Source organism: Schistocerca americana, chromosome 7 (assembly GCF_021461395.2).
Source record: "Schistocerca americana isolate TAMUIC-IGC-003095 chromosome 7, iqSchAmer2.1, whole genome shotgun sequence".
NCBI lineage: Eukaryota > Metazoa > Arthropoda > Insecta > Orthoptera > Acrididae > Schistocerca > Schistocerca americana.
The window spans coordinates 322,334,923-322,353,304 of NC_060125.1; the positions used below are offsets into that span (position 1 = coordinate 322,334,923).

An 18,382-nucleotide genomic window follows, 5' to 3' on the forward strand; every position below is an offset into this window, starting at 1 on the left:
CGGAGCGCCAAACGGAACATCTGCTATCAACCGCCCTAGACACAGGGAGCAGTATCTAAATGGCCCCATTCTCAGACATGTCATTTAACAATTTACAATCTTCTTAATTTTTATATAAATAGTGTTAAGTTTGCTTTAGTTACTGAAAAAGTTTTAGCTCAACTGCATTTAAACTCTGCTGGCTAGAATTTTTAGAACAAAACCAACAGTAGAAAATGGCCTCTGAACTGCCTCTTTAAGATTCCTTGTACCACTGTTGTTTACAATACACTCTTGAAACGTAGTACAGTTGTATTATTTCATGAATATAATTGAGTGCTGTAATTAGGACTTTCTATTACAAATTCAAATGATTCTTAGTCTACCATGAATAAGGACATTTTTGTTCCAAATTTTGTTGTTAGTAAATAACTTGAAAACTCCTAGAGGTAGCTTATTGGTGTCACATATGTAATGTTTGCATGTGAAACTACCGATTTTCAGCTTTTCGAGTCTAATATTTAGGGGCTACAATTTTTTGTAAAAATTCTGATTTTAACCAAAATATTGCTCTGATCAAATTGAGACCTTTTCAGAGTGAGTATTGGCAGTAAGCTGCTTCATAAAATTGCGACATTTCTCTAGCTCAATTTCACTATTTACTTCATTATTAAGCTTGAACCATGAACTTTGCAATTTTTTAAAACAATAAACCTTAGGTATTGTGGTAAAAATAGTTTTTTAAAATAGTCGCATTTCGAAATAGGTTTTTAAAATAGTCACATTTTGGACTAGTCTGCAATTTACTTCATTACCACAGATGTTGCATTACTTAGAAAATCAACTAACCTTTGTAAGCTCTGTCTTCATATGGGCCAAGAAGTCATTTGGTTAGCAGCGTGCTTTATTACACACATAATTAAAAAGCTATTTTTGTTTTAACATACCAATACTCTACGACATACATTTCTTAACACATTCCTTATCTGCATTGTTGCCTGTATGTGTCGAAATTTATCTGTTAATTGGCCAGTGCCTTAACCAAGACTATGCATTTCTCAACCCTTTTTAGACACATGATGGAATTGCTCACCAATTTTCCACCATTTTATCTTATGTGTTGGTCCACTGATTAATTAATTCTTTTTCTCCCTATTTTCATTTCATGTTTCACTTTCCTATTACTGTATTTGAATGCTTCTTTCTCCCTTTTATATTCATCAGCCTACTTACCTTGGTATTTGCACATATTTTTGGTGTGATCCTCACACCACTTTCACACATCTCCTTTAATAATATCAAAATGCTTTGGCTTGCCTCTGTTGGCACTTTATTATTAATCTCTCTTACATACAGACAACTTTACTTCCAACATGAAAATCATTATTTTATGCAGAGCCTGTTCTTTCAGATTTTATGAATTTTCAGCTTCAATTACTTATCTTAATTCAAATTATCGTTATTGTGTTGTCACTAATTCTTTTTGTAGATCTTATTTATTATTATTATTATTTTTTTTTTTTACTTTAGCCATTATTTTTCTATCGTTGGTGCTCATAAGTTACTCAATGTTATTTAAACATTTAGAATTTACTATTGCAAACTACCCCTCATATTCTGCTACAAGTCATCATTCGGGTATAGTCATTTTCGGGAATCGTTCTTACTTACTAGGAAGGTACTACAAACTAATAGCATATGTACAATATGAAGACATACATCCCTTATTTGCTATAGGTAGAACAGAAGAAGAGAATGAAACTTGAAAGGGAAATAGTTTCATCCAGCTGGGACCGCATGGTACACCAACCTTTGTATATGCCAAAGAGTGGCAGACACCCTACAGAATCTACCTACTGTCAGTTTTGAAAGGCTTCAGATCTACAATGTTTTGCAGACCTAGTTCTCACCTACTTTTTGGATATTCCAGTCGGTGTGCATTTGCCTGAGGCTTACCTATTATATTAAATGATCCTTGATAAACATACATAATCTTCTATGCTCCTGCTGAAATTTTCTTAGATTTTTCTTTTGTTTTGACTAACATCAGTTCACCAGTGTTAAAACTAGTGGGGGCAGATTTTGCGTCATGCCATTTTTTTCTGTTTAAACTTCTTGTATGTATGTTTGCTGTAGCCTGTGCTTTCTTTTCATCTGTAGAGCTCTCAGGTAGGACTGGAGAATCGACTGTGTTTAAAAGGATGTTTTGAGGTTCCTGGTTAAACAGTAGTTCACAAGGGGCAAAGCCTGTTGCATTGTGTTTAAGGTTCTTGAGGACTTCTTCAAAGTTTTGGATATGTTTGGCCCAAGTTGAATGCTTCCTGGCTCAATAAGCTCTACACAGTCTGTGTAAATCGCGCATAACCATCTCGCTCATATACACTGAGAAAGTACACAGAGATCCTTATATGGTGAATACTGTTCTTTTCTAGATAAGCTTTTGACAGAATAATGTAACTGGATAGAAATGACATCCATTATCTGTGAAATTTTGCCCACCACTCCTAGAATAGCTTTTTGTTGCCCTCCCAATCTCCACAATAGTCTTGTCAGACCCTATGCTCCTTCTGCACCTGTCTCCCTACCCCATGGCTCCTACCCCTGTGACCATCCCTGCTGCAAGACTTGCCCTATGCACCCTCCTACCACCGCCTATAGCAGCCCTGTAATTGGCAAAGCATATACTATCAAAAGGAGAGCCACCTGTGAAACGACATGTCATATACCAACTGTTATGTAAACATTGTTCGTCCTTTTACACCAACATGACTGCCACCAAATTGTCAATTAAGATGAATCGGCATAGGCAGAGGGTGAATACTGGCAACACACAATATCCTGTTGCAGAGAATCCTCTAAAACATGACAATCGTGACATCGGTGCCTGTTTCACCACACACACAATCTGGATTCTTCCCCCAGACACCAGTTTCTCAGAACTCCACAGGTAGGAACTAGCGCTTCAACTTGTCCTTGGTTCTCGCCACCCACCTGGCCTTAATCCAGAATAATTTCTTCCGCTCACCATTTCTTCACAGTAACTATTTGTTTCTTCACTCCATTGTAGTTTTTTACCTCTTTCATTGTCTTATCCATCTATTTTTCACCACCGCCTGCCACCTGTGTTACTTACAATGCACGTAGCTTTTCACTCTTATTAACTAATGCATGATGTGTAAGCAGTAATATCTGACCCACATACTCCCCTTTCTTCCACTTTTAAGCTCTCAGGTTTTCAAATCTCGTACGATGCAGAACCCATCAATCAGTCTTTCCTTCTCACCCATGTGGTAAGTCCCTCCTGACCCACAGTTCTGGTTGACTTTCCCTAAATCTATCCATTTTCCTAGACCTTTACAGTCCTTTTCCTTCACCCCCTTCCTTCCCCTTCAACATTTCTGCCTGGAGAAGTAACCCTTGGCTCTGAAAGCTTGTCTAATTACAACCTACCATTCTTTTTTTCTTTTCTTTTTTTCTTTTCTTTTTTCTCCTTTTCTTTTTTTCTATTCCTTTTTTCTTTTCTTTTTTTATTTTTTTGCCACCACTTTATTGTATATAGTTTTACATACTTTCTAAAACTGTCAATTTTCACAAAACACTGTCAATTGTCATAAAACACTGGTACATCCTCCATTATATGTCAGGAAGGGGCCAGAAAGATTGGTCGCACATAATGTCAGGGGTACACTTGGTTCTACATTGTGCATATTCCCCTGCACTGTACTATTTGCTGCACATACCTTCTGATATACAACACAAGATGCTAGCCTCCTTGCTGCTCTCTAATGCATATTGTCAAAAATCACCTCACTTAATTTATGTGACGTCTCGTTGTGTCTCAGCTCGATGGTGATAGTTGTCCCAGTCGACATGACATGGATGGTGTCTGTCAATCATGACAACACCAATCTGCAATTATTATAAAAACAAACTCCTCGAGCAGCTTGGTTATTTTTCAGATATTGTCTCTGAAAATTGATATCAACGTCTCGATGGAGCAGCCCGCCGGAGTGTGTGCGCCGCCCTTGCTTGTAATTAAAGCAATGGTGTTCGATGCCTATCGATCTTCTTCACTTATAAATATAGTGACTGCAACCACTCGATCACATGATGACTTCCTTTACCTGAAATGATAACCAAAAGTCCTTTGGGTGTTCATGATAGACTTTTCAGTTTATGTGAACTTGCTGACTGTAGTTCTTATGCCCGGTTTGAGAACGGGTATTCAAATGTTGCAAATATAATGTCTTGAATCATCAATCCATCACCCAAGCTGATGTCACATCATGATTTTTGTGAGGGTATTGAGGTGTTAATTATTATTCTGTCGTCAAGGCGTCACTAAATCGCATATTCAACAACTACACGACGTAATTCCAGAGATAACATACCCTCGAGCAATGTTCAGAATGCATTGTATTTCAGTGTAAACTTCTTGTTGTTTACAGTTAAATTGTCACTAAATCACTTTTCACTTTTATGTTATCTGAAGAATCAGTTAATTCTACAAATAACTTTAAATGCCCGTTAAATGATGTATGCAACATGAAGAATTAAAGTTGAATTACAGTTTATTGTTCTTCGTAATTATTTTTCCATACACTGATTGCACACACACACACACACACACACGCACCGATTTTTCACTCGAGGAATTGCGTATGTTAGCATCAGCAATTCTGACTTTGACAAAAGCTTCTGAAAACACAATGCAATTGTAAGTTCTTTGTGATTGCACTTACCTATTGCCTATGTTTATCTGTTGCCTATTCAGGTCTAATAATTGAGTTTATGTCGATGATCAGTCTCTTTGTGTCCTTTGATGTTTTTAACTATTAAGTATCATGAATGCTAAGTCCCATCACAAATCAGCAATCACACGAGTTATTTTTCTGTCACTTATATCAAGTACCCCGTTATCTGTTTAAATGGTAAAGATGATTTTACTTCAGTCTGACTAATACTTCCAACCGTAAAACGTTTAAACTTTATAACAGTTTTAAAACAATCTAGTAGTGCTTAACATGCATGCTACTATTGCAAGAGTACAAGAGAGAAGTGAAGTAAAATCTCCATTGCCAAGTTACATTGTAGTCATAGCGAATTTACTGCTCAATGCGGCTGCAACTCTCTTCTAGGATAAATGTTATCTTTGGTCAATTTATGGTCTGGGATTTAACCTTCATGTTGCTGTTGTGGTCTTCAGTCCTGAGACTGGTTTGATGCAGCTCTCCATGCTACCCTATCCTGTGCAAGTTTCTTCATCTCCCAGTACCTACTGCAACCTACATCCTTCTGAATCTGCTTAGTGTGTTCATCTCTTGGTCTCCCTCTACGAGTTTTTCCCTCCACGCCGCCCTCCAATGCTAAATTTGTGATCCCTTGATGCCTTAGAACATGTCCCACCAACCGGTCCCTTCTTCTCGTCAAGTTGTGCCACAAACTCCTCTTCTCCCCAATTCTATTCAATACCTCCTCATTAGTTATGTGATCTACCCATCTAATCTTCAGCATTTTTCTGTAGCACCACATTTCGAAAGCTTCTATTCTCTCCCTGTCCAAACTATTTATCGTCCATGTTTCACTTCCATACATGGCTACACTCCATACAAATACTTTCAGAAAAGACTTTCTGACACTTAAATCCATACTCGATGTTAACAAATTTCTCTTCTTCAGAAACGCTTTCCTTGCCATTGCCAGTCTACATTTCATATCTTCTCTACTTCGACCATCATCAGTTATTTTGCTCCCCAAATAGCAAAACTCCTTTCCTACTTTAAGTGTCTCATTTCCCAATCTAATTCCTTCAGCATCACCCTACTTAATTTGACTACATTCCATTATCCAAGTTTTGCTTTTGTTGACGTTCATCTTATATCTCTTATATCCTCCTTTCAAGACACTGTCCATTCCGTTCAACTGCTCTTCCAAGTCCATTGGTGTCTCTGACGGAATTACAATGTCATCGGCGAACCTCAAAGTTTTTATTTCTTCTCCATGGATTTTAATACCTACTCCGAATTTTTCTTTTGTTTCCTTTACTGCTTGCTCAATATACAGATTGAATAACATTGGGGAGAGGCTACAACCCTGTCTCACTCCCTTCCCAACCACTGCTTCCCTTTCATGTCCCTCGACTCTTACAACTGCCATCTGGTTTCTGTACAAATTGTAAATAGCCTTTCACTCCCTGTATTTTACCCCTGCCACCTTTAGAATTTGAAAGAGAGTATTCCAGTCAGCATTGTCAAAAGCTTTCTCTAAGTCTACAAATGCTAGAAATGTAGGTTTGCCTTTCCTTAATCTTTCTTCTAAGATAAGTCGTAAGGTCAGTATTGCCTCACGTGTTCCAATATTTCTACGGAATCCAAACTGATCTTCCCCGAGGTCGGCTTCTACCAGTTTTTCCATTCGTCTGTAAAGAATTCGCGTTAGTATTTTGCAGCTGTGACTTATTAAACTGATAGTTCGGTAATTTTCACATCTGTCAACACCTGCTTTTTTTGGGATTGGAATTATTATATTCTTCTTGAAGTCTGTGGGTGCTTCACCTGTCTCATACATCTTGCTCACCAGATGGTAGAGTTTTGTCAGTATTGGCTCACCCCCTGCGGGTTCGGGGGTTAGAATAGGCCCGCGGTATTCCTGCCTGTCGTAAGAGGCGACTAAAAGGAGTCTCAAACGTTTCGGCCTTATGTGATGGTCCCCTCTCGGGTTTGACCTCCATCTATCTAAATTATTCCGAAGAGCGAGCCAATTGGGGAAGGGCACCTTACATGGTGCACTGTACCCTTCGTGCAATTAGACCTATAGCCGTCTTTCTCGTCGTTGCAATGGTGTCCCGCTCGTTTTCGATCTCTTGGGCGATTACCACGCTGCACTCTGCAGTGTTTCTTTTAACTGTGACGACGACCTTGGCCATTTTTGCACCTAAGATCCAGCACGGTAGCCAGTCCGTTGTGGTGGGGTCGCCATGTACCCTCTTGGTTGTAGCCCCCTGACAACACAGGGATCGCTCTACTGATGCCTGCGCCGTTCACTCCCCACGTATGCCAAGGAGTAGATGCCCATCTCCCTGGGGCATCGGGACTCCCGGCAACGGCCATCCTGCCAGGTGGCCTTTGCTGTGGCTGGGTGGCGCCCGTGGGGAGGGCCCTTGGTCGGAGTAGGTGGCATCAGGGCGGATGACCCGCAATGAAGCGTGGTACATCATCTATCGCTGGTGGGCCTCCACCAGCAGTCTCTAAGCGATCGAGGTCTAACCTCAACGGGAAGAAATTGGATCAGAGATCGTTTCCCTCCCTAGCTACTCCATGGGAGGAACGTCTTGCTAAAGAAGGCAGTGGCGAATATTCACCCCGGTACCTTGTGTGTACGCGGGTTGATGGAGAATCGTTCGTGTCAACCAAGCCCCAGTTTTTTGTGGAGCATTTAGAGGACAAGTTCGGGGAGGTGGAGGGCTTGTCCAAGATGCGCTCTGGCTCTGTGCTCATCAAAACGGCATCCTCTGCCCAGTCACGGAGGTTGCTCAATTGTGACAAGTTGGGGAATGTTTCAGTTACCATCACGCCGCATAAGAGTCTCAACATGGTCCAGGGTATTATATTCCATAGGGATCTTCTTCTGCAGTCCGACGATGAATTACGCGCCAACCTCGAACGACGAGGTGTTCACTTCGTCCGGCGCGTCCATCGGGGTCCGAGGGATAATCAGGTGGCCACCGGTGCCTTCATCTTGGCCTTTGAGGGTGATGTCTTACCCGAAAAGGTTAAGGTGATGGTTTACCGTTGTGATGTGAAACCATATATCCCTCCTCCGATGCGGTGTTTTAAATGCTGGAAGTTCGGGCACATGTCATCTCGCTGTACTTCCAGCATCACGTGTCGGGATTGCGGACGTCCTTCGCATCCTGATACTCCATGTGCTCCGCCTCCCGTCTGTGTTAACTGTGGAGAACACCATTCCCCCTGCTCACCGGACTGTCGGATCTTCCAGAAGGAAAGGAAGATAATGGAATATAAGACCCTGGACCGCCTGACCTACACAGAGGCACGGCGGAAATATGAGCGGCTCCATCCTGTGCCCATGACATCCACCTATGCCGCTGCTGCAACAGCGGTCCGATCCTCTCCCGTGTCGTCACGTACTGTTGCCTCTCAGCTCTGTCAAAATGACCCGGCCCCCTTGGTTGTGGGGAGCACTTCGCCCTCTGTTGCTCCATCTACTCCAGGAGCGACACCGCCCCAACCATCGGGGACATTCGTCCCCCCTTCCCAGCCGGAGAAGCGTAGGGCTTCTTCGGCTACTCTAGCCAGGAAGGGGTCCCTTGGGGCCCTCCCTTCCCAGGCTTTGCCCAGTGTCAAAGCGGATACCCGCAAAGTTTTGAAGCAACAACCGGTCGCTGGTCATAGGGCTTCACGGTCGTCGTCCGTCCCTGAGACTGACCCAGTGGGGCCCTCCCAGCCAGACCCTCCCAAGGCACAGCGTGCGAAGCCGTTGAAGAAAAAGGCTCCCAAGCATCCTGACATTGCGGTGGCACCTGTCCCACCGCAACCTTTAACCTCTGCGTCTGAGGACGAGGTGGAGATCCTGGCGTCCGCTGAGGACCTCGATCTCGCCAGTCCCTCCGACGCCATGGAAAGCACTGGCACAGGTGCTCACTTGGAGGCAGCGGGTGACCCAGTGGCGTAATCTGCCTTCCCCGTCCCGTCACGCCTTTCCCAGCAATGGCCAGTACCATCCTCCAGTGGAACTGCAGCGGTTTCTTCCACCATTTAGCTGAGCTCCGCCAACTTATCAGCCGTCATCCTTTCCTTTGCATTGCTCTGCAGGAAACTTGGTTTCCAGCAATGCGAACCCCCGCCCTCCGTGGCTATCGGGGTTATTTTAAGAACCGGGCAACTTACGAAAGGGTGTCTGGTGGCGTCTGCATATATGTCCTGAACTCTCTTCACAGCGAGTTTGTACCTCTACAAACAGCTTTAGAGGCTGTCGCTGTTCGGGTGTGGACGCCACAGGCTATCACCGTCTGCAGTATTTACCTTCCACCTGATGGTACTGTCGCGCAGCATGTCCTGGCTGCTCTGATAGCACAACTGCCGCCACCTTTTTTGCTGCTGGGCGATTTCAATGCCCACAACCCTCTATGGGGTGGGACTGTCTCCAATGATCGTGGTCGGGCCGTGGAGCATGTGTTGGCTCAGCTCGACCTTAGCCTCTTAAACACCGGTGCTCCCACGCATTTCAGTGTGGCCCATGGCTCGTTCTCGGCCATCGATCTCTCTATTTGCAGCCCTGGACTTGTCCCATCCCTCCACTGGAGGGTGCATCCTGACCTGTGTGGTAGTGACCATTTTCCCATCTATTTGTCACTGCCACAGTGTCATTCTTCTGGGCGCTTGCCCCGCTGGGCTTTCCACAGGGCTGACTGGCCAGCTTTTACTTCCTCTGTAACCATTGCGTCTCCCCCACAGGGTGACATTGACGAGGTGGTCCGTGTTTTAACCACGTCCATCGTTTCAGCGGCCGAGGCTACCATCCCCCGTTCCTCTGGCCTCCCTCGGCGGAAGGCTGTCCCCTGGTGGTCGCTGGAGATTGCTGAGGCTATTCGCGACCGTAGGCGGGCTCTCCAGCGTCATAGGCGGCACCCGTCTCTGGAGACCCTCATCGCCTTTAAGAGGCTCCGTGCCTTCGCCCGTCGAAGCAGGAGTGCTGGGAGAGGTACGTCTCCTCCCTGGGCTCCCGTGTCTCGTCCTCGCACGTGTGGTCCCGTATCCGGCGGATTTATGGCTCCCAGACCCCTGTGGGTGTCCCTGGGCTCTCCTTGGACGGCGCTGTCTGCACGGACGCTGCCGCCATTGCTGAACGGCTAGCCGCGCACTTTGCTCAGAGCTCTGCGACTGCATCCTATCCCCCCGCCTTTCGCTCTCTAAAGGAGCGAGCCGAGCGGAAGCTGTTCTCATTCCACACGCGTCATTATGAAACATACAATGCTCCTTTCAGCGAGAGGGAACTCCTCGCTGCCCTCGCCGATTGCCCTGATACAGCACCAGGACCGGACTGCATCCATGCGCAGATGCTGAAGCATCTCTCCAGGGACTGCCAGAGACACATCCTCGCCATCTTTAACCGCATTTGGAACGAGGGCGTGTTCCCGTCGCAATGGCGAGAGGGTCTTATTGTCCCCATCGTGAAGCCCGGTGCGGACCCACTGGCGGTGGACAGCTATCGTCCCATTACCCTCACCAACGTTTTGTGCAAATTGCTCGAACGTATGGTGGGGCGGCGTTTGTGTTGGGTCCTTGAGTCGCGCGGTCTCCTCGCTCCATCCCAGGGTGGCTTCCGTCGGGGCCGGTCTGCAGTGGACAATTTGGTGCGGCTGGAATCTGCTGTCCGTACGGCTTTTGCCCGACGTCAGCACCTTGTTGCTGTATTTTTCGATCTGCGGAAGGCGTATGACACCACATGGAGGCATCACATCCTCGCCACGTTGCATGGGTGGGGTCTTCGTGGTCGGCTCCCGGCTTTTCTTCAAAGCTTTTTATTGCGCCGCTCTTTCCGGGTGCAAGTCGGTGCCACCTCTAGTTCCTCTTATATACAGGAAAATGGGGTCCCGCAGGGCTCGGTGTTGAGCGTCTCGTTATTTCTAGTGGCCATTAATGGTCTGGCTGCAGCAGTGGGGTCGTCGGTGTCTCCTTCTTTGTATGCCGACGACTTCTGCATCTCATTTAGCTCCACGACTACGGGAGTCGCCGAACGCAGGTTGCAAGTCGCCGTTCGCAAGGCAGCATCATGGGCTCTGGCTCATGGTTTTCAGTTCTCTGCTGCCAAGACTCGGGTTATGCACTTCTGCAGGCGTCGGACGGTCCACCCTCATCCTGAACTTTACCTCGACGGCCACCTGCTTGACGTGGTGGACACTTGCCGCTTCTTGGGACTCGTGTTTGATGCCCGGCTCACATGGGTTCCTCATGTTACTCAGCTGAAGCAAAAATGCTGGCGGCACCTCAACGCCCTCCGCTGCCTTAGCCACACGTCTTGGGGTGCAGATCGCTGCATGCTACTGCAATTGTACAGAGCCCTTGTGCAGTCCCGGCTTGATTATGGGAGCCTGGCCTATGGGTCTGCGTCACCCTCAGTGTTGAAGTTGTTAGACCCCATACACCACTGTGGGGTCCGGCTTGCAACTGGCGCTTTTCGTACGAGCCCCGTGGATAGTTTACTGGTGGAGGCCGGGGTTCCCCCGCTGCGGTTTCGCCGCCATCGACTGCTCGCCGACTATGCTGTCCACGTGCATTGCTCGCCAGGCTATCCCAATCGTCGCCTGCTTTTCCCTGCCATGGTCCTCCATCTGCCCGAACGGCGACCTAGGTCTGGGCTTTCCGTAGCTGTCCGTGTCCAGTCCCTGCTGTCAGAACTGGGGTCATTCCCTCTTCTGCCTCCCTTCCGGGTCCGTACACCTACGCCTCCCTGGTGTTTGTCCCGGCCGTCTGTCCGTCTGGATTTGGCACAGGGCCCTAAGGCCTCGGTTCCGCCTGTGGCCCTCCGTCGCCGTTTTCTTGCGCTCCTCGAATCATTTCCGGGCTGTGAGCCTGTCTACACTGATGGTTCCCTGGTTGATGGTCGCACTGCCTACGCCTTTGCTCACTCTGACCATATTGAGCAACGCTCCTTGCCGGCTGGCTGCAGTATTTTTACTGCAGAGCTGGTGGCCATCTTGCGCGCTCTTGAGCACATGCGTTTCTGCTCAGGTAGGTCCGTTGTCATCTGCAGTGACTCCCTGAGCAGCCTTCAGGCCATCGACCGCTGCTATCCCTCCTCTCCTCTGGTGTCCTCCATTCAGGAGGCTGTTTCCGCCATTGCCCGTTCTGGTGGTTCAGTGGTCCTGGTTTGGACGCCCGGTCATGTTGGCATCCCAGGGAACGAACGTGTAGACAGGCTGGCCAAAGGGGCGATAGACGCCCCAGCTTTGGAGATCGGCCTTACGGCTCGCGACCAGCAGCTGGTGTTGCGCCGTAAGGTACTTGGGATGTGGGCTGCTGAGTGGCGTGGCATGACAGCCCCGAATAAACTGCGGGCTGTCAAGGAGACGACCGATGTGTGGCGTTCCTCCCTGCGGGCTTCTCGCAGGGACTCGGTAGTCCTGTGTCGGCTGCGCATCGGCCATACGTACCTGACGCACGGCCATCTCTTGCGTCGGGAGGATCCCCCCTTGTGTCAGTGTGGGTCCCGGCTGACGGTCGGCCACATTTTGCTGGAGTGTCCTCGACTGCGCACACTCCGGCAATCTTTTAATCTCTCGGGCACTTTGGCTTTGGTTTTATCTGACGATGCCTCCATGGCTGATGACGTTTTAAATTTTATCCGTGGTAGTCCTTTTTATGGTTCGATTTAGGGAGGTCCTGCGCCTTTCCCTTTCTGTGTCTTTTGTCCTCGTGTCTGTTGCTGTTCTGGTAGGCTGTGAGATGGTTGACTCTTTCCCTTTTTTGATCTCGTGGTCAGTCAACCAGTCTCCGGCCCTCTTCCTTTCTTCTGTTTCTTTCTGTCTGGTGTTCCTCTGTTCTGTTCTTGTCTGTAGTGTTCGTTGCTGCATTTGTGTTCTTTTAGCACCTGGGGGAACGTCTCCTCCCCCTTTGGTTTTTATCTGCTTCGTAGATTTTCGGCTCGCCTGATTTTGGAATGGGGGACTGATGACCTTCGCTGTTTAGTCCCCCTTAAACATCCAACAACCACCACCAGTATTGGCTCTCCCAAGGCCGTCAGTAGTTCTAATGGAATGTTGTCTGCTCCCTGGGCCTTGTTTCGGCTCAGGTCTTTCAGTGCTCTCTCAAACTCTTCACGCAGTATCGTATCTCCCATTTCATCTTCATCTACATTCTCTTCCATTTCTATAATATTGTCCTCAAGTACATCGCCCTTGTATAGACCCTCTATATACTCCTTCCACCTTTCCCTTCTTTGGTTAGGACTGGGTTTCCATCTGAGCTCTTGATATTCATACAAGTGGTTCTCTTTTCTCCAAAGGTTTCTTTAATTTTCCTGTAGGCAGTATCTATCTTACCCCTAGTGAGATAAGTCTCTACATCCTTACATTTGTCCTCTAGCCATCCCTGCTTAGCCTTTTTGCACTTCCTGTCGCTCTCATTTTTGAGACGTTTGTATTCCTTTTTGCCTGCTTCATTTACTGCGTTTTTATGTTTCCTCCTTTCATCAATTAAATTCAATATTTCTTCTGTTACCCAAGGATTTCTACTAGCCCTCATCTTTTTACCCACTTGATCCTCTGCTGCCTTCGCTACTTCATCCCTCAGAGCTACCCTTTCTTCTTCTACTGTACTTCTTTCCCCCACTGCTGTCAATTGTTCCCTTATGCTCTCCCTGAAACTCTGTACAACCTCTGGTTTAGTCAGTTTATCCAAGTCCCATCTCCTTAAATTCCCACCTTTTTGCAGTTTCTTCAGTTTTAATCTTCTGTTCGTAACCAATAGATTGTGGTCATAGTCCACATCTGCCCCTGGAAATGTCTTACAATGTCTTGTAACATTGACCAAAACGGCCTTGCTGCTCTGGTACTACAAACAGCTGAAAGCAAGGGGAAACTACTACCATAATTTTTCCTGAGGGCATGCAGCTTTATTGTATGGTTAAATGATGATGGTGTCCTTTTGGGTAAAACACTCCAGAGGTAAAATAGTCCCACATTCAGATCTCCGGGTGGAGACTACTCAGGAGGACATCGTTATCAGGAGAATGATAACTGGCATTCTACTGATTGGAGCATGGAATGTTACATTCCTTAATCGGGCAGGTAGATTAGAACATTTTAAAAGGGAAATGAATAGCTTGAAGTTAGATGTAGTGGGAATCAGGGAATTTCAGTGGCAAGAGGAACAAGACTTCTGGTCAGCTGAATACAGGGTTATAAATACAAAGTCACACAGGAGTAACGTAGGAGTGGGTTTAATAATGAAAATAACTTAGGAATGCAGGTTAACGACTGTGAACAGCATAGTGATCACATTATTGAAGCAAAGACAGACATTAAGCTCACACCTGCCACAATAGCTCAAGTTTATATGCCAACTAGTTCCAGAGATGATGAAGAGATTGAATAAATGTATGATATAAAAGAACCTGTTCAGATAGTTAAGGGAGAAAAAAATTAATTGTGTGGGGGACCGGAATTCGATAATAGGAAAAGGGAAGAGAAGGAAAAGTAGTAGGTGAATATGAAATGGGGGTAAGGAATGAAAAAGGAAGCTGCCTGGTAGAATTGTGCACAGTATATAACTTACTCATAGCTAACACTTGGTTCAAGAATCATGAAAGAAGATTTTATACATGGAAAAGGCCTAGAGACACTGGAAGGTTTCAGATAGATTATATAATAGTAAGACAGAGATTTGGGAACCAGGTTTTAAATTATAAGGCATTTCCAGGTGCAGATGTGGACTCTGACCACAATGTATTGGTTATGAACTGTAGATTGAAACTGAAGGAACTGCAAAAAGGCGGGAATTTACGAAGATGGGACCTGGATAAACTTGAAGAACCAGAGGTTATAGAGAGTTGCAGAGACATCATTAGGGAACGATTGACAAGAAGGTGGGAAAGAAATATAGTAGAAGAAGAATGGGTAGTTTTGAGAGATGAAATATTAAAGGCAGCAAAGGATCAAGTAGGAAAAAAGAAGAGGGCTTGTAGAATTCCTTGGGTAACAAAAGAGATATTGAATTTCATTGATGAAAGGAGAAATTATAAAAATGCAGTAAATGAAGCAGGCAAAAAGGAATACAAACGTCTCAAAAATGAGATCGATAGGAAGTGCAAAATGGCTAAGCAGAATGGCTAGAGGACAAATGTAAGGATGTAGAGGCATATATCACTAGGGGTAAGATAGATACTGCCTGCAGTAAAATTAAAGAGACCTTTGGAGAAAAAGAACCACTTGTATGAATAACAAGCACTTTGATGGAAACCCAGTTCTAAGCAAAGAAGGGAAGGCAGAAAGGTGGAAGGAGCACATAGAGGGTCTATACAAGGGCAATGTACTTGAGGGCAATATTATGGAAATGGAAGAGGACATGGATGAAGATGAAATGGGATACATGATACTGTAGCCTTGGGAGAGCCAGCCATGACAAAACTCTACCATTTGGTGAGCAAGATGTATGAGACAGGCGAAATACCCTCAGACTTCAAGAAGAATATAATAATTCCAATCTCAAAGAAAGCAAGTGTTGACAGGTGTGAAATTCACTGAACTATCAGTTTAATAAATAAAGGCTGAAAAATGTTAACATGAATCTTTACAGACGAATGGAAAAACTGGTACAAGCTGACCTCAGGGAAGATCAGTTTGGTTTCTGTAGAAATGTTGGAACACATGAGGCAATACTGACCCTACAAATTATCTTAGATGATAGATTAAGGAAAGGCAAACTGATGTTTCTAGCATTTGTAGACTTAGCAAAAGCTTTTGACTATGTTGACTGGAATACTCTCTTTCAAATTCGGAAGGTGGGAGGGGTAAAATATAGGGAGCGAAAGGCTATTTACAGTTTGTACAGAAACCAGATGGCAGTTATCAGAGTCGAGCGGCATGAAAGGGAAGCAGTGGTTGGGAAGGGAGTGAGTCAGGGTTGTAGCCTATCCCCGATGTTATTCAATCCGTATGTTGAGCAAGCAGTAAAGGAAACAAGAAAAATTCGGAGTAGGTATTAAAATCCATGGACAAGAAATAAAAACTTTGAAGTTCGCCGATGACATTGTAATTCTGTCTGAGGCAGCAAAGCTTGGAGGAGCTGTTGAACGGAATGGACAGTGTCTTGAAAGGAGGATCTGAGATGAACATCAACAAAGGCAAAATGAGGATTATGGAATGTAGTCTAATTAAATTGGGTGATGCTAAGGGTATTAGATTAGGAAATGAGACACTTAAAGTAGTAAATGAGTTTTGCTATTTGGGGAGCAAAATAATTGATGCTGGTCGAAGTAGAGAGGATATAAAATGTAGACTGGCAATGGCAAGGAAAGCGTTACTGAAGAAGAGAAATTTGTTAACATGGAGTATAGCTTTAAGTGTCAGGAAGTACCAGGTGATCAAAAAGTCGGTATAAATTTGAAAACTTAATAAATCACGGAGTAATGTAGATAGAGAGGTACAAATTGACACACATGCTTCTTGGAATGACATGCCGTTTTATTAGAACCAAAAAAATACAAAAGTTCAAAAAATGTCTGACAGACATGCTTCATCTGATCAGAATAGCAATAATTAGCATAACAAAGTAAGACAAAGCAAAGATGATGTTCTTTACAGGAAATGCTCAATATGTCCACCATCATTTCTCAACAATAGCTGTATTTGAGGAATAATGTTGTGAACAGCACTGTAAAGCATGTCCGGAGTTATGGTGAGGTATTGGCGTCAGATGTTGTCTTTCACCATCCCTAGAGATGTCAGTTGATCATGATACACTTTCGACTTCAGGTAAGCCCAAAGCCAATAATCGCACGGACTGAGATCTGGGGGGCCAAGCATGAAGAAAGTGGCGGCTGAGCACATGATCATCACCAAATGACGCGCGCAAGAGATCTTTCATGCATCTAGCAATATGGGGTGGAGCGCCATCCTGCATAAACATCGTACGTTCCACCAGGTGCTTATCAGCCAGGCTGTGGATGATGCGATTCTGTAACATATAGGTGTACCTCCCACACATCACAGTAGCAGTTACAAAACCAGAATCACGCATTTCCTCAAAGAAAAAAGGCCCGATGTGGTAAATCCAACCCATACTATGACTTTCTCATTGTGTAATGGAGTTTCCACGACAGTTCTAGGATTTTTGGTAGCCCAAATTCTGCAGTTGTGGGCATTGACAGACCCTCGGAGCGTGAAATGAGCTTCGTTGGTCCGCAACACGTTACTCAACCGATCATCATCTTCCGCCATCTTTTGAAACGCCCACACTGCAAATACCATCCACTTCACTAAACCGCCAGGTAACAGTTCATGATGCCGATGGATTTTATACGGAAAGCATCGGAGGGTACGCCTAAGTGCCAGCCAAACAGTAGTGTATGGAATGCCCGTGCGACTGCTCGAGTGCTGACTTCCCTGTGCATAGACAAACCCGCTACAGTCTCCATTTCTTCCTGAACTGTCTCAGCAGCATTACGCCTTGTGCTCAGTTGGCCACTACGGAGTCTATCATCTAAACAACCCGTGGCTAAGAACTTCAAAATCATTCTCGCCACAGCTGCATTTGTCAACGGACCTTTACCCGTTTGAATCCCCTTCCTATGGTGATAGGATTGTAACACTGAACCAGCACATTCCCCAGTCTGATAATGCAGCTTCACTAAAAGCACCTTTTCAGGTAACGTCAACATGCTGCGACTGCTGGCGCATCTGATTCTCTCTCTCATTACAGCTCCTTTTATACACAATTGTCATGCGCAGTCACTGACGTTTTGCTGTCCAGCGCCATTTGTCGGACATTTTGTGAATTTTGATTTTTTTTTTTTCCTTCTGCCCTTCTGTCCAGTCTATACACAGAAGAAGCAGTGATGAAAATCAAAGAAAGGCTCAAGAGTGGGGTTAAAATTCAGGGTGAATGGATACCAGTGATAAGATTTGTTAATGATATTGTTATCCTCAGGGGAAGTGGAGAAAAATTATAGGACCTTTTGAGTGGAATAAACAGTTGAATGAGTACAGAATTATCTATTGAGAGTAAACCAGAGAAAGATAAAAGTAATGAAGAGTATCAGAGAGATTTGTGATAAATTTAATATCAAAACTGATGACCACAAACTAGATGAACTGAAAGAATTCTGATTTCTTGTAAACAAAGGAAAACATGGCAGTTGAAGTGAGGACGACATAAAAAGCAAGCTAGCACAGACAAAGAAGGTATTCCTGGCCCAAAGAGGTCTACTAGTTAAAACAAGCTATATTTTGTGGAAGAAATTTCTGAGAACATACAGCAGTTGGACAAAAATGTGGAAACGCTGCAAAAATTGTATGCTTGAACATAAATGCAAAAGCTAGCAAAGCCTGCTGTTTACGCAGTTTTATTTGATCACGAGCGACACCTGTGCAATACTCTCAGTATGTTGCAAGTGTCAGTCATGTAAGCATGAATGCATTATGTCAGAGCCAAGTGAATTTGAAAGTCAGCAAATTGTTGGGGCTTGTATAGTGGGTGCATCCATAACCAAGGGAGCCGATGCATTTGGTAATTTAGAGGCACTGTATTGAAGATTTATACCGCATACAGGTAAAGCGAAAAAACATTATCTGCTAAGTCACAAACAAAAAAATGTGTTGACTGATTGGGAAAGATGGTCACTGAAGAGGACTGGAAAAAATAAGGAGGCAATAGCTGTAAAA

General features: G+C 45.0%; 1 protein-coding gene across 1 annotated transcript in view; it reads left to right on the plus strand.

Moving 5' to 3' along the window:
• The window catches only part of LOC124622149 (ribosomal RNA-processing protein 8), a 52,744-nt gene that overhangs the window by 9,116 nt on the left and 25,246 nt on the right, over positions 1–18,382 (plus strand). The gene's annotated exons all lie outside the window — the stretch shown is intronic.